Genomic DNA, 15,994 nt, shown 5'->3' with positions numbered 1-15,994 from the left:
ACAATGCAATCAATTTTGAATTCTAATTAAGAAATTGATTAAATTTTAAAACCTGGTTAGAATAATGAATTTCATAATAATCTGGTTTAGGTAGTTACTAAAATTTGAAATCTGATTATGAAAATTATCGAATTTCGAAAGCTAACTAAGGTGAACACCGAATTTGGAAATCATGTTAAAAAAATTTTGAATTTTGAAATCTAGTTAAAAGTTTACCAGATTTTGAAATCTAGTAAAATTTTAACCAAATTTCGAAATTTGGTGACTTTCTTAACAAAATTTCGAAATCCAGTTATTACTTTCCAATTTTATTTTTTTCCAAAGCTTTTTTCTTTTACTTTGTTTATAATTTGTTTCAATTTTTTTATAATAATTGGTTGAGGTATTATTATTACTATTATTAGTTAGGTATTGAGTGGTGAGATATTATGTTATAGGCGCTTATATTGTAAGATGGAAGATTATACTTTTGGTTTAATGCATTCATAAGTAAATTTGAGCTTCATGTCAAATTTCTCTTCTTTCATCAATGTAGTCTGTTATGGAGATTATACAAATAATTTTACAACTGATCAATAATTTTTCACACGTGATGACTTAACACTAGTGTAGAAAAGGCCTTTAAAATCATCCTTTAGACGTCTGACCCTCGAATATCCAACGTAAAAAATGACCGGTGGCATTTTTCGTAAATAAAACAACCATATAGACGTTTGTTCTGGAGGGAATAGACGTCTAAAGCCATATAGACGTCTGATGTGGGGAAACAGACTTCTATATACTCATTTTTTAAATCTAAAAGGTCACTTTTTAACTCCATTTAGACGTCAATTCGACTTCTACAACCATATAGACGTCCAATATGGGGGGAACCGACTTCTATATGCTCATTTTTGAAATCTAAAAAGTCACTTTTTAACTCCATTTAGACGTCCGATCCCTCCAATCTGACTTGTACATCCATATAGACATTCGGTGTGGGGGGAACCGACTTCTATATACTCATTTTTTAAATCTAAAAAGTCACTTTTTAACTCCATTTAGACGTCTGATCCCGCCAATCCGACTTCTACAGCCATATAGACATCTGATGTGAGGGGAACCGACTTCTATATGGTTGCACTAAAATACCACGAACACGAGGCAACAGTTACACGCACTTAATGTTCATAATCTTCCTCGCGTTTTCTCCCTACAGGTTACGCTCTTCAGGTTCGTTTTCTCACTTTTCCACCGTTTTAAATTAATTTTACTCTGAGTACATCACTCTTTGATGCATTATCTTTCATTTGAACCGATTAAAATGCGTTTTCGTTGGATTTTGGTGTAGTTTTGCTCATGTCCTTGGGAGGCATTCTTGGGTGGCGATTTCTTGCATTTTGCACTCCTGCAATTCTCTCCACTACGTTTTTAAAACCATCTAATACAAAAAAAAACGTACAATAGATTCTTTTCAACTAAAATATAAAGTTGTCAACTCGAATCACCATGAGCCAGGAGCAACCCGAGAGGTCTCAAGCGGAAAAAGATCTTATCAAATACGACAACGTTTTAGACGTCTGATCCATAGTGTCAGACGTCTATATATGTCAGAGCAGCTGCAGCGAAATGGTTAGCGTGGAATAACAAACTAATAGGGTTTTTAATATGAATGTGTGCCTTTTAATTTCTACTCAATTAAACTTACCAAGCAAATAATAATAACAAATAAAGAGAGTAAGGTTGAGAGAAATTTGCATAGATAATTTTATCCTGGTTCGGATTTTACCAATCCTACATCCAGTCGCTTATCTCAAATCAAGATAAATAGTTCACTACTCACAAAACAATTACAAATTACAATCACAAAGAAACAATTTGTAAAAATTTAGAAACCACCTCTCGTGTTACCCCAAGAGATGAAAGTCATTTCCCCTGTAACCCACAAGGGATGAACACCTCCTCTAAATCTTCAGAAAACACCTCCTCCGAATGCTTCACGAAGGATGCTAGGCTTTTAACTCAGCAACAATAACAACACTCAATCACACTCCCTGTGAAAGTTCTCGCTCTATGCCAACACGTCAAGTTCTCAAAGCCACAACACAAGGGTTCGGGAAACCCTAGAGCACTTATCACCGCACACTGCAGATAAGATTTTTCAAAATACACTTATTTTGTATTTTATATTTCGTATTTTAGAATGAGAGTCTCAATCTGATTTATAGAGATCTCACTCAAGGATACCACCAAAAATTTGTTGTCCACTAATTAACGTGTGATAATCAATTATCCAATTATGGTAATTAATTATGCATTTAATGAATGCACAACGGTAAAACAACTTGCTTAAAAATTCTCATAATTGCTCATTGTAATCAATTATGGCAAGTTATAATTGATTATTGATAATCGATTATTATAAATTGATGATCAGTTATCTTGAGTATAAAATGAGGTTTTCTAATTTAAAATAAATTTTAACGCAACCTAAGACAAACAATACATAGAATCAAATATAAACCACATTCTATACATAAATCTACTAAATTATAAAACCTTTAATATAAAAACAAGTCTTCATGAAGATCTTCCTGCAATAAGAGCACTTAAGACTTGACTTTAAGACATCATCAAAATTTTTGCTCTTTAGCTTTATGCTAACAATCTCCCCCTTTTTGATGTTAATCAAAAATATTTTAGTTTAAAGCATTTTTTAACCTGTACTGATCTGTAACTCATACATAACTTAAAGAAGATGGATTAGTAGACAAAAGATAAATATAATTAAGACTTTAAACATATTTCTCCCCTTTTTGATCATTTTTAAAAAGGCGCTATGTATGATAAAAAAAATTTCTCCCCCTAAATATAAGAACTCCTGTTGAATATAAGTCATAAACAAATAAATAACAATTATCATAATTTTTATTAAAGGGAAACAGGAGGCATAATTCAAAACATAGAAAATTGATGGACAAATTTGTAAGCACCAAAATATGATGTCACAAACTTGTTTCACAATCGGCAAGTATGACCGAATCGTTCAAGTAATAAACTTGGTAAGACCAAGTATCGTTCTTCCCAAAGGACTCACGGCCTAGTTTAGTTATGTGATTTGTTGATTAGCTAAGACTTACAAACGAAATATTTGGAGTTTATATGCAAGACGAAAAACTAAACATGTATGCATGAAGTTTGATCAATGGCAAAGACAAAAGATAAACACTTTCAAAGGAATATATGAATGAATATGTTGTTGGGGGTCAATTTCATCTCATCCACTCTCATACATTTTAGGAATTCAACATTCAAATCATCATTATTAATGCCACTCTCTAAAGTACCATTCTAGATGGCTTCTCCCTAATCAAATAGTTCATACAATTCCTAGCATTCCTAATGATTAGTTCATAAGTGCAGGAGCTTAACGACAACCAATATAACATTGGGAGAAATTCCCCGGATCTAGACTTCCCCGTACGTGTCCGTATCGACAAAACCAATAATCATGCAATAGAATGAGTTAAACAATGCAAGCATTGAGCAAAGAGGAAAAACCCTAACTAATGATGAATGAAAGCATAAGTCTTAGATTAAGATGCAAGCATACATTCCATATATGAGAGCTTCAAGAGATTGCATTGATTCCCCAACAAACATACAAGGTTTAGTTCACCATATTCATGGTGAACCTAGATGAACAATAATGAAAGGATGAAAGAATAAACCCAATAAAGGTGAAGAGGTAGCCTGAGCATCCAAGATCCTCCTTCAAAGGGGTGGAAGAGAGAGTGTTTGCCTACGTTCTGCCAAAGATACCTAACCCTAGGACGTGCAAGTCCTTATATACTATTCTAGAGTTACAAAAGATTACAAAAGCCCAAGCCCAAAAAGTGCCGCTCAGCGGTGAGTGCGCGTCACGTTTCTTCCCCTCAGCGGCCATTTTGCCCCTCAGCGTGACTCCCGCAACCTCCTGAGTGCCGCTCAGCGGTAAAATGCCGCTGAGCGGTGCCTTCGACTTCTCTTTTTGCACTCTTTGCTTCCTTTTATAATTCCACTTCTCTCCTTCTTTACTTCTTTCACTAAATTCACCTCAAAACCTGCACAAAAACACTCAAATCAAGCATAAACCTGTCCAGCTCTCTTATTTCTGAAAATATAGATAAAAGCATTGATTTCAAGCTAGTTTCTAAGTCTAAAGGTTGCTTTTAATATCAATTTTAAGCATGAAAATAACAGTTTTTCAACTGTTATCACAACCCCAAACTTAGAACTTTGCTTGTCCTCAAGCAAACAAAATGTAACTCCATCTCCAACCAATTCATATGATGATTCACTCATTCAAAATCCTCTTTTCAAGATAAGTAATAACTTCACTCAAACTTAAGACCAATAGTTCAATCAAGATGTGCACATGCTTTAGTGTTCACAAAGTCATTTAAATTCCAACAAATGCTATTTTTCATGAATGATCAATCAATTAAGCATGGATGTTCATGTGCTTATGGAATCTTTCCTCACTAGGTAAAGTGTTTCACTCAACACACAAGTGTATAAGAGGTAAGGTGTTTCACTCCACTATCACAATGTCACATGAATCAACTTTGCCTTTCATTTTACCACAATCAAAAACATTCACAAGCATGCATCATCACAAGGACTTTTCAATGGCTTATAATGTGGCTGGGCTAACAAGAAAATTGGTTTTTCTGGATCGCAAAATCCTTGAGTTAAGAGAATCATAACAACACAATTATCTTATTCATTCCCAACTTTCTTTTACCTTTGCATTTGCATTGAGCTTTACTTCTTTTTCTTTTCTCTTTGCATATTCTTACTTTTTAGCTTCTTAGCTCAATGCTTTTCTTTTCATGTTTTCCCAACAACCCCAAACTTGAACATTTAACAATACCATACAAGATCTTCTACTTAACTCAAGGTAAAGATTTTCAATCAAGGGTTTTCAGTGTATGTTCAAGGCTAAGGGTTCAAAGGATAGAACACAAAGTGTTCTCTTTTAGTGGGCTAATTTTATGTATTTGGCCAATAAAAAGGTTTTCAACAACACGGCCTTGATCATATGATGCAAAACAAGCAATTGATTCAATCATAGAAAACCTGGGCAAAATCATTCATGTTTTCAAAGTAATAGCATTCAATCATACCAAAAACTCTGGAGCTCAAAACCTCACATATAAGCTCATTCACATTTGACATACACATCCTGCTTAATCTCACAACCACAATCATAATTTCATGCATTTGTTCACAAAGCTTGTGAATCACCTGTAATGTGCACATCCATCTCAACATCAATCAATCACTAAGCATCATCAAGTAGTACTTATCACACAATCACAGTTAATAGCAAACCATCATACCAAACCAGGTGTTCAATAGAGTACATCAAACCCTAATCTAAAAACAAAAACAAATAAGTTCAGAAAACTTAAATCACAAAAGCATAATCATATGATAGCATTCATCAGTAAATGTTATCTCAGCTCCTCATCAGTCTGAGCTGTCCTTTGTATCTTCCTTCTTCTTGGATCTTTTTAGTCTTGATTCTTTTTGCCCGATGAGGAGGCCATCCCTGCATCAAACATAATTCACAAAACCAAAAGATACATTGTTAAGCATTAGTAAACCATAATGAAGAAATCAGCCCCTTCAATGATGCTCTCTCCCAACCCCAAACTTAGATGGAAAACTAGTGAAAAAGTGAGTGAAAGAGAGATTTTCTAAAGAGGGAAGAGTGAAAAGATGTGGAAAACCTAAGAGAATGTGTGTGGAAGTGTTTGTGCAGAGAGAAGCCAGAAAATAAACCCTAAAACGCAGCTTGGGGTATAAAAATACCCTAATGGGCTCGGGTCCCGCTAAGGGGAACTTAAGCCCATCTGCGATAGTACCGCTCAGCGGTAATTGCCGCTCAGCGGCACTTTCGTGAAGTGCTCCCCTCCTTCTTTTCTTGACCTACGTGCCTTCCCTACATGTCCCTCATAGGTTCCCTGCAATTCAATGTTAAAAATGCTTATGCAAATCCTAACTAAAAATAAACAAACCAAAACAATCAATCAACTAGGTTGCCTCCCAGGTAGCGCTTGTTTAACGTCACGAGCCTGACCCAAAATCCACCAACACCCATCAATAGGTGTTTCAAACTTACCAGCACCCATCAATAGGTGCAAAATTTCTTACCAACACCCATCAGTAGGTGTTACAACATTGTATCCTTCAGTAGATACTTAACCACCTAGCATCCTTCAGTAGATGCTATCTCCAACAAAATATTTACAAAATAATATTCACAAATTAAACCAAATCAAAATTAAAAGTTTGTCAATCACTGGGTTGCCTCCCAACAAGCGCTCTTTTAACGTCATTAGCTTGACCCAATAAAGTTCATGTTCCATCTTCTTTTTCTTCTTTCTACTGAACTTCTTCAGAAATTTGATCAAACCAGGAACCTGTTGCAGTGTCTCAATCATAGGAACTTTAATCTCCAATTTCTTGAAGATTTCCATTAAGCACTTAAATTTATTTTCCTTGCTATGATTCTTCTTTAGATGAGGATGGGATTTTTCATATGATTTCTTCTTCTTTCCTCTCATCTTCTTTTTCTTCCTTTTTCTCTCCCTAAATTTTCTCTTTTTCCTTTCTTTCATTTTTTCCTTCCCTTTTCTTTTTCTTTTCAACTTCTTTATTTTCACACAAATCTTCTTTCTCTCTTCTCTCTCAACCACTTCTTTCTCTTTTTCTTCATCTTTATTTTTCTCACTCAACTCTTCTTTCTCTTTTCTCTCTACCCTTTCTTCATCTTCCTCTAATTTTTCCTTATCAAGAATCTTGTCACTTTCGGTGATAATGATTTGCCCTTCCTCCTTAAGGTTAACTTCAGTATTAACCTCATCATTCAATCTCTGACTGATGTAATGAAGTTGCATCTCCATTCTTTTAAATGATTCTTCAATGCTTTTTTGAGTAGAGTCGGAATTTTTCAAAAATCGTTGAAGGGTGTCCTCCAACCTATCCAAACTTCCTGATAGAAAGGGTTGTTGCTGCCATTGTTGTTGTGGTTGGTTCTCAAATTGTCCAGCAGCTTGCCAAAATTGGCTTTGATCCATGCTTGAGTGAGGTTCCCACCAGTGGTTGAGATTACTTTGGTAGAATTGAGTGCCCATATAGTTAAATTCTTGACCAAATTGCATTCTGCAGACATTAGGCACAAAACCCTAAAAACAATTGTTAGCACAAAAAGATATAGGAGAAGATATAAGATTCAGAGAATAAAATAAAATAAAAATAAAAACAGAAAATAAAATAAAATAAAATAAAAACAGAAAAATAAAATAAAATAAAAACAGAAAAATAAAATAAAATAAAAATAGAAAAATAAAATAAAATAAAAACAGAAAAAATAAAAACAAAAATTCAAATTTAAAGTCAAAGATAATCAATAATCACACAAATTAACCAATTAAACCACGAGTCCCCGGCAATGGCGCCAAAAACTTGATGGACAAATTTGTAAGCACCAAAATATGATGTCACAAACTTGTTTCACAATCGGCAAGTATGACCGAATCGTTCAAGTAATAAACTTGGTAAGACCAAGTATCGTTCTTCCCAAAGGACTCACGACCTAGTTTAGTTATGTGATTTGTTGATTAGCTAAGACTTACAAACGAAATATTTGGAGTTTATATGCAAGACGAAAAACTAAACATGTATGCATGAAGTTTGATCAATGGCAAAGACAAAAGATAAACACTTTCAAAGGAATATATGAATGAATATGTTGTTGGGGGTCAATTTCATCTCATCCACTCTCATACATTTTAGGAATTCAACATTCAAATCATCATTGTTAATGCCACTCTCTAAAGTACCATTCTAGATGGCTTCTCCCTAATCAAATAGTTCATACAATTCCTAGCATTCCTAATGATTAGTTCATAAGTGCAGGAGCTTAACGACAACCAATATAACATTGGGAGAAATTCCCCGGATCTAGACTTCCCCGTACGTGTCCGTATCGACAAAACCAATAATCATGCAATAGAATGAGTTAAACAATGCAAGCATTGAGCAAAGAGGAAAAACCCTAACTAATGATGAATGAAAGCATAAGTCTTAGATTAAGATGCAAGCATACATTCCATATATGAGAGCTTCAAGAGATTGCATTGATTCCCCAACAAACATACAAGGTTTAGTTCACCATATTCATGGTGAACCTAGATGAACAATAATGAAAGGATGAAAGAATAAACCCAATAAAGGTGAAGAGGTAGCCTGAGCATCCAAGATCCTCCTTCAAAGGGGTGGAAGAGAGAGTGTTTGCCTACGTTCTGCCAAAGATACCTAACCCTAGGACGTGCAAGTCCTTATATACTATTCTAGAGTTACAAAAGATTACAAAAGCCCAAGCCCAAAAAGTGCCGCTCAGCGGTGAGTGCGCGTCACGTTTCTTCCCCTCAGCGGCCATTTTGCCCCTAAGCGTGACTCCCGCAACCTCCTGAGTGCCGCTCAGCGGTAAAATGCCGCTGAGCGGTGCCTTCGACTTCTCTTTTTGCACTCTTTGCTTCCTTTTATAATTCCACTTCTCTCCTTCTTTACTTCTTTCACTAAATTCACCTCAAAACCTGCACAAAAACACTCAAATCAAGCATAAACCTGTCCAGCTCTCTTATTTCTGAAAATATAGATAAAAGCATTGATTTCAAGCTAGTTTCTAAGTCTAAAGGTTGCTTTTAATATCAATTTTAAGCATGAAAATAACAGTTTTTCAACTGTTATAAAAAATACAATAAATTTAGAAATCATAATAAATAAATAAAAATAGGATAAACAAATACTTCTCTTTATTGAGTAACTTAAAAAGAATTAAATTGCATTTGATTCTTTAAGGAAGAAAGAGAAGTAGTTAAAAAAAATTAACAAAATTTTATTTTCAAGTTAAAAACTCCCCTTAATTTGACAAATCATACTTTACCAAGTTTTGGTGCAAACCCAAAAAGTTTCTTCCTTAATTTTCAAATAACTTGCAAAATAGAAAAATAATAATTTGGTACCCAAAAATACTTATTTGGGTCCTTTAAAGTTAGAGACAGATTAATTTATAATTAGAATCCATGCATATATTCCATTTGGAACACCATAATGTTTTATTCACATTTATTTGATGTATGACCATTTTTCATGCAATAAAAACAAGGAGTTAAATATGTTTTTAGTCCCTAAACTATTGGTTGTTTCTGGTTTTAGTCCCTCTTTCAAAATAACGTACAATTTGGTTCTCATTCTTTTCGAAACTTTGGTTTTAGTCCTCTAAAACTAACACCGTTAAAAATTAGCTGACGTGGCTAACGGTAGACTGACACACAATTTTTTTTCAAATGTTTCTCACCTTGTCACCCCTTCTCTCTCTTCCTTCCATCTTCCAGCCAACTTCATCTTTCACAGCATCCTTGAATGGGTGAAAATGAAGAAGCGACCAATGACATGATGTAGAGGCTTCACTGTTCTTCTTCGTTTCTGAAACAGTCGTTGAACATGGAGCAACTCAGCATCCCGCAGTACAATCCCTCTCAAATGCGCGCCAAGCATCAGCATCAGTTCGACGGTGGGAACAGTAACAAGCGCGCGGGTATAGCTTTGATGATCTTTTCTCTGCTTACATGAATTTAGATAGCTTTGATGCGTTGAACTCTTCTAGTACCGATGACAAAAACGGGACTGAAAATCGTGATGATTTGGATAGTAGAGCGAGTGGGACCAAGACTAATGGTGGTGACAGCAGTGATAATGAAGCTGAGAGTAGTGTTAATGAGAGTGAGGATGGTGCGGCGAGGCATGGAGGGAGTGAGAAGAGGGAAGGGATGAAGAGGAGTGCGGGTGGGGAGATTGCACCCACCACCAGGCACTATAGGAGTGTGTCCATGGATAGTTTCATTTCGAAGTTAAACTTTGGTGATGAGTCGCCGAAGTTGCCACCGTCGCCGGGGCCGAAAACTGGTTTGATTTCGCTGGCTGGTGGAGTTGATGGCAATTCATCGGCCTTCAGCTTGGAGTTTGGAAATGGGGAGTTTAGTGGGCCTGAATTGAAGAAAATTATGGCCAATGAAAAACTTGCTGAGATTACCTTGACCAGTTGACTTATTGATTAGGTTTTGGGGTGATTTTCAGGATTTTGGCCAACCGGCAATCGGCTGCACGATCCAAAGAGCGGAAGATGCGGTACATATCAGAGCTAGAGCATAAGGTTCAAACACTTCAGACGGAAGCCACCACACTATCTGCACAACTTACTCTTTTATAGGTGGGAGCCTAATTTGTTTGTGTTGGTAATTTAATGATTAGTACTGTGACCACCATGGCTTTACTTTCTAATTTGATTGAATTCGTCCTAATTATGTGAACGCAGAGAGATTCTGCTGGACTTACTAACCAGAATAGCGAGTTGAAGTTTCGCCTTCAATGCATGGAACAACAAGCAAAGCTCCGAGATGGTATTAGTGCCCTTTCATTCGTATTTTTTCATTTTTTCTCTCCATTTTGTTTTATTGATCTATGCTAGGTATCAGTAGTTAATTTTTCACTTATAGTATTGGTTGATCTAGTCTTCACATTTTAGATTATATTTCATCTCAACGTGCATGGTGAATACTTCTTGCGAAAGAGTGCAAGAGTAGGGGTGAAAGAATTCTGCAGATGGCTTGTAAAGTGGAGGAAACAACATGCAATTGTCAATAAAATGGCCATTGTTTACTTGTATGATACTTAAGATTGAGAAGGTATTAAGTATGGACAGTAGTGTATAGAACTCGTTCGCGTAGCTCCTTCAAGTTGTTGCGGTAGATTTTATTCTCAATCTAATTTGGGATTTTAGTTTAAGTTAGCTACTCAATTTTATTTTATTCCAGTAAATTATATGCATGAAAACCAGGCCTTTACACGATCTCATTCCGTTATTACTTCTTCTGATGAGTGGTTTTGTTGTTAGTAATATTTTTATAAAATGTTATGAACCTTTAAGAAATAATAATCTATCACGACTTTTCACCTAACTGTTTAAACTCTTAGGCGAGTTGGTTCTTGATATGATACCATAACTTTCTATCCAGCGGTTAGGAGTCTCATTCTTGTCACTCTCGTTAAAGGGTATTCCTGGGCAACATTCATTAGCCTTCGTCAACTAACTTTTTTGAGAACAGTAACAAGCGCGCGGGTATACCACCTTCGCACCCGCACCAGATCCTGCCCATTTCGCCCTACTCTCAGATCCCGGTGACGCGTCAGCAGCAAATGGGGTCGCACAACGGCTGTTTCAAAAACGAAGAAGAACATTGAAGCCTCTGCATCATGTCATTGGTCGCTTCTTCATTTTCACCCATTTAGGGATGCTGTGAAAGATGAAGTTTGGTGGAAGATGGAAGGAAGAGAGAGAAGGGGAGAAAAGGTGAGAAACACTTGAAAAAAAAATCGTGTGCCAGTCTACCGTTAGCCACGTCAGCTAATTTTTAACGGTGTTAGTTTTAGAGGACTAAAACCAAAGTTTCAAAAAGAATGAGGACCAAATTGTACCTTATTTTGAAAGAGGGACTAAAACCAGAAACGGCCAATAGTTTAGGGACTAAAAACATATTTAACCCTAAAAACAAGTAACATCATTTGGGTCCTATAACTTCTATTTTTATAATTATAATCATAATAATTTTGATTATATTTTAGAAAATACTTGATTTTATTTTTATAATTATAATCATTATAATTATATTTAGAAACATTTTCAATTTTATTACCACAATCATAATCGTAGTAATTATAATTATATTTAGGAACATTTTTATCAACCGTTTTAACATTTAAATTATTTTTACTACTTTCAGCATGAGTTGTTTCTTGTAATTTATTCATATTTATGCAAGATATACATTCATCATTACTAGTAAATTTACCCTTTTCATAAAATAAAAATTTATTTTTAAAATTTTTATTCTCTTCAAGAATATTTTTAAAATCTGATTTTAAATTTTTATTTTCTTCAGAAAGATTTTCAGAGTTAAATTTTAATTCTTTAAAATCCTTTTTCAATTTGTTATGAGTTTTATCTAATTTTTTAGGATTCTACTATTAAAGTAGCATAAGTTTCACGCAATTCATCTTCACTATATTGACTATAATTATTAGAATTGCTAGATGTACTTACTTGGCTTCTAGCGTCGTTGTTCACCACTAAACAGATGTTTGCTTCTTCATCAGAATTGCTTAAGTCAGAAATTGTTTTGTTGTCATCGTCCCATGCGATGTAGGCTTTCAAGAAGGTTTTTGAAGAGTTTGACTTTGGAAATTCAAGGCATCAACATCATAAGGCATTAGGTGTCAAATAGTCAAGTGGTCAATGTCTAATGATTTTAAATCATTAAAAATGTGTCTTGAAAAGAGCTTTCATATACCCATATGACGTCCGACGGTTGGAGGGGCCACTGTATCGTAGCACAAGAAAAATCTAGAAAGGGGAAGGGGTTGGATAGAGTTTTAAGTCTTTTCTCAAAATAATGTTTAATATCTTTAATAGGTCAAAGAGTACTACTACGTAATGTAATAAAACATTAGACAATCTTAGTCATTTAGGCATAATACATGAGTAAGCGTTTACGCATGTTTGTTTGAGTAACACAAAACGTTTAAGATAATTTTTATGTATAATGTTTGGCGCTTTCATTTTTATCCTAAACGGTTCCCGTTGTTCAACTCTATTTTGTTTGGACGGTTTGTGAAATTTCAAAACTAGGTTTGCTTAGACGATATTGTCTTAACACGTATAATATTGTTTAAATCATTAAAAAGATGAACTAAAAAGACCTTTTCCTGTACAATATGACGTTGAAAAGTCCAGAGGTCAACGTTATACCTCATTAGACTTTGGATAGTTAAGGGTGGCGTCTAATTTTGTTTAAATCATTAAAAAATGTAGTGCGAAAGACATTTGTCAGTAGACATTAAACATCGATCCCTCTACTTGTTTGATGTTGTTACTATGGGCATATATCTAATCGATCGGATAAGGTGGCAAAATAGTGGATAGCACCGAGCAGTTGACATGCCGAGAAAGCATCTCATAATCGTCCTGTCTCGACAACTGTTGAGCAGAGTTAAGGCGTAACTAATGTCACAACAGCTACTGTTAAGCAGTTAAGGTTTGCATTAATGCTCATTAAGAGGTAAATTAATTGGTCATATTCTTTTAAACTCTATAAATAAGGGTTTAATCTCGAGGTAAACTCACTTTGACTCACAATTTAATTACAAAGAGCTATAGAGAAAAATTCTGACTTGAGCGTCGGAGTGTATTTTGCAGGTCACCTGCCTACACCGATCGGTTATCTAAAGCAAGGAGCAAGGAGAACGTTCGGCGGAGACAGACGGCTATCCTCGTCCCATTTCAATAGAAACATTTTGGCGCCCACCGTGGGGCTGAGTATTTTTGAAGACACCCTTACAAGACCATAAGGATGGCTCAGGACCCGATAGCGTTTATGTAGGACATGCAGAGAAGGATGAAAGCCATGTAGGCCAAAATTGAAACTTTAAGAGCGGAGCGTAATGCGGTGCGAGGGGATCAATCGAATCAACAGTCGTCCGCACGTGCCCAGAACCCGCCCATAGTGGAAATCCTTGAGACTAATGCGGACACTGATCAAGACACTGACCAAGACAATGATCAGGAGGAAAATAGTTCCCGGAGGAGTCTTGCCCGTCCGGCTCATGCCTTTGAGGCCAAGGCGTCCTACCCGTTCACAACCGCGATCATGGGGGAGCAAATGCCGGATAGGGCACTCCCAACTCTCGAAAAATATGATGGATCAGGGGATCCGGAGGAGCATCTGAGGTCATTTGTAGATGCCATGGCCATCTACTCACCTAACGAGAATGTGTGGTGTAGGGTCTTTTCCCTATCAGTTAAGGGAGAGGCTTTGGCATGGTTCCACTCCCATCGGCCCAAGACCATTGACAGCTTTGCGACCTTGAGAAACCTGTTTGAGTGACAATTTGCCTCTAGTAAGACGCGAAATATTACATACATGGAGCTAACTAAAAACAATCAGGAGAAGGGCGAAAGCCTGAGGGATTTTATTGACCGATATAATCGGATCGCTCGACAAGTGAAGGGTCTAGGCAAGAAGTTCATAATGAGCACCTTGTCTACTACTTTGTGACCTTGTTCTTTTGCGGACAACCTGTTCGCAAGGCCACCATGACTATGGATGATTTGCAGGATAGAACGGTTGAGTTCATCAGAATTGAGGAGATGCGAGTTGTCCAAAAAAGGCAGCGTGAGGAAAACGCTTCATCCTCAGAACAAGTGAAGAAAGAGGGGAAGAAAACGTTCGTCCCAAACAAACGGAAGAAGGGGAAAAAGTTCAAAGATGGCCTGAAGGGGCCCAAATTTAATCGGTACACCCCTCTGAATGCACCAAGGGCTAGAATACTCTAAGAAGCCCTCAGCGCACATCTCCTTCCCCCGTTGAAGAAAAAATCAATGCCCAAGAATGCGGACGGTACCAAGCATTGCCTCTATCATCAAAATATGAGGCATACCACCGAAGACTGCACAACACTCAGAGACAAGGTTGAGGAGTTGTTAAGAGCAGTACATTTGAGTAGGTTTTTGAAAACCGAGCGGGGAAGGAGCCCCCTAAGGAGGGAGAGATCTGGAAGGTACGATCGCAGGGATGATCGTCGTTCGGACCGTCGTAGTAGAAGTCGAAGCCAAGATTGACAACTGTGCGATTATATTAACATTATTTCTAAAGGTTTTTCTAGAGGAGGATCGTCGATATTTGCAAGGAAGAGGAATTTAAGGGATTTGGAGAGTGTGCATAGGGTGGATGTAAAGAAACGCTCGATGCCACCAATTACCTTTACTGATGAGGATTTTCATGCCCCTGATCCCGAGCAAGACGATCCTATGGTGGTTACCGCTGTTATCGCTCGGTACAATGTTGGCAAAGTATTGATCAATGAAGGTAGTTCAGTCAGTATCCTATACTAGAAGGTTTTCTAGCAGATGGATTTGTCGGAGGATTTGATCGTGCCCTACAACGAGCAGATTATAGAGTTTGCTAGAGAAAGAGTAGATACCCAATACATAGACTTGAGAATGTGCCTAGGGACCGGCCGGGGTGCTAAGCAGCTGAAGACTAGGTTTTTACTGGTAGAAGCTAGCACTCCATATAATGTGCTAATAGGCAGGCCATGCCTAAAAGCTCTTGGGTCAATCGCCTCGGTGCCTCATCTAACCCATAAGCTTCCTTCTGACAAGGAGACCATTTGCACTGTCCGGGCGGATTAGAGAATCGCTCGGGAATGTTATATTGCAAGACTAAGGGTTGATCCTTCAACCTCGTGACGTAAGGTTAAACGGTCGAAAATAATAATGGTTGACTTAGATCCAAGGGCCAATACTGATGACTAGATATAGCCACTGGGAGAAACCAGACCGTTCGGTCTCGGGTGCAAGAAGGACCGGGTAGCTTCCATTGGGAATGAGTTGGGGGAAGAGTATGCCAAGCTAATAGGCAAGGAGCTGAAGAAAAATAGAGAATTGTTTTCTTGGACCACAACCGACATGCCGGGAATTCACCCAAAAGTCATGTCACATAAGTTTGCTTTGTTCTAGGAAGCCTGTCCGGTGGCGCAGAAGAAGAGGAGGCTCGGGGAGGAGAAAAGGTTGATGGTAGATGTCGAGGTAAAGAAGCTCCTGGAGACAAACTTCATTCGTGAAGTCAAGTATACCACCTGGCTGGCGAATGTTGTTATGGTGAAGAAGTCAAATGGGCAATGGAGGATGTGCACATACTTCACTTACTTGAACAAAGCTTGTCCAAAGACTCTTATCCTCTATCGAGCATTGGTGCTTTAGTAGATGGGGCGTCAGGGTTTCAAGTGTTCAACTTTTTGGATGCTTACTCGGGGTATAATCAGATTCCCATGTACCCCCTTGATA

At 37.0% G+C, this 15,994-nt stretch overlaps 1 pseudogene; it reads left to right on the top strand.

Annotated features, from left to right (window-relative positions):
* The first annotated feature begins 9,537 nt into the window (after positions 1-9,537).
* On the top strand, positions 9,538-11,170 carry LOC108336793 (bZIP transcription factor 29-like; annotated as a pseudogene).
* Positions 11,171-15,994: the final 4,824 nt, after the last annotated feature.

This window comes from Vigna angularis, chromosome 9 (genome assembly GCF_016808095.1).
Source record: "Vigna angularis cultivar LongXiaoDou No.4 chromosome 9, ASM1680809v1, whole genome shotgun sequence".
Classification (NCBI taxonomy): Eukaryota; Viridiplantae; Streptophyta; class Magnoliopsida; order Fabales; family Fabaceae; genus Vigna; species Vigna angularis.
This window is presented reverse-complemented; position numbering and strand designations above follow the sequence as displayed.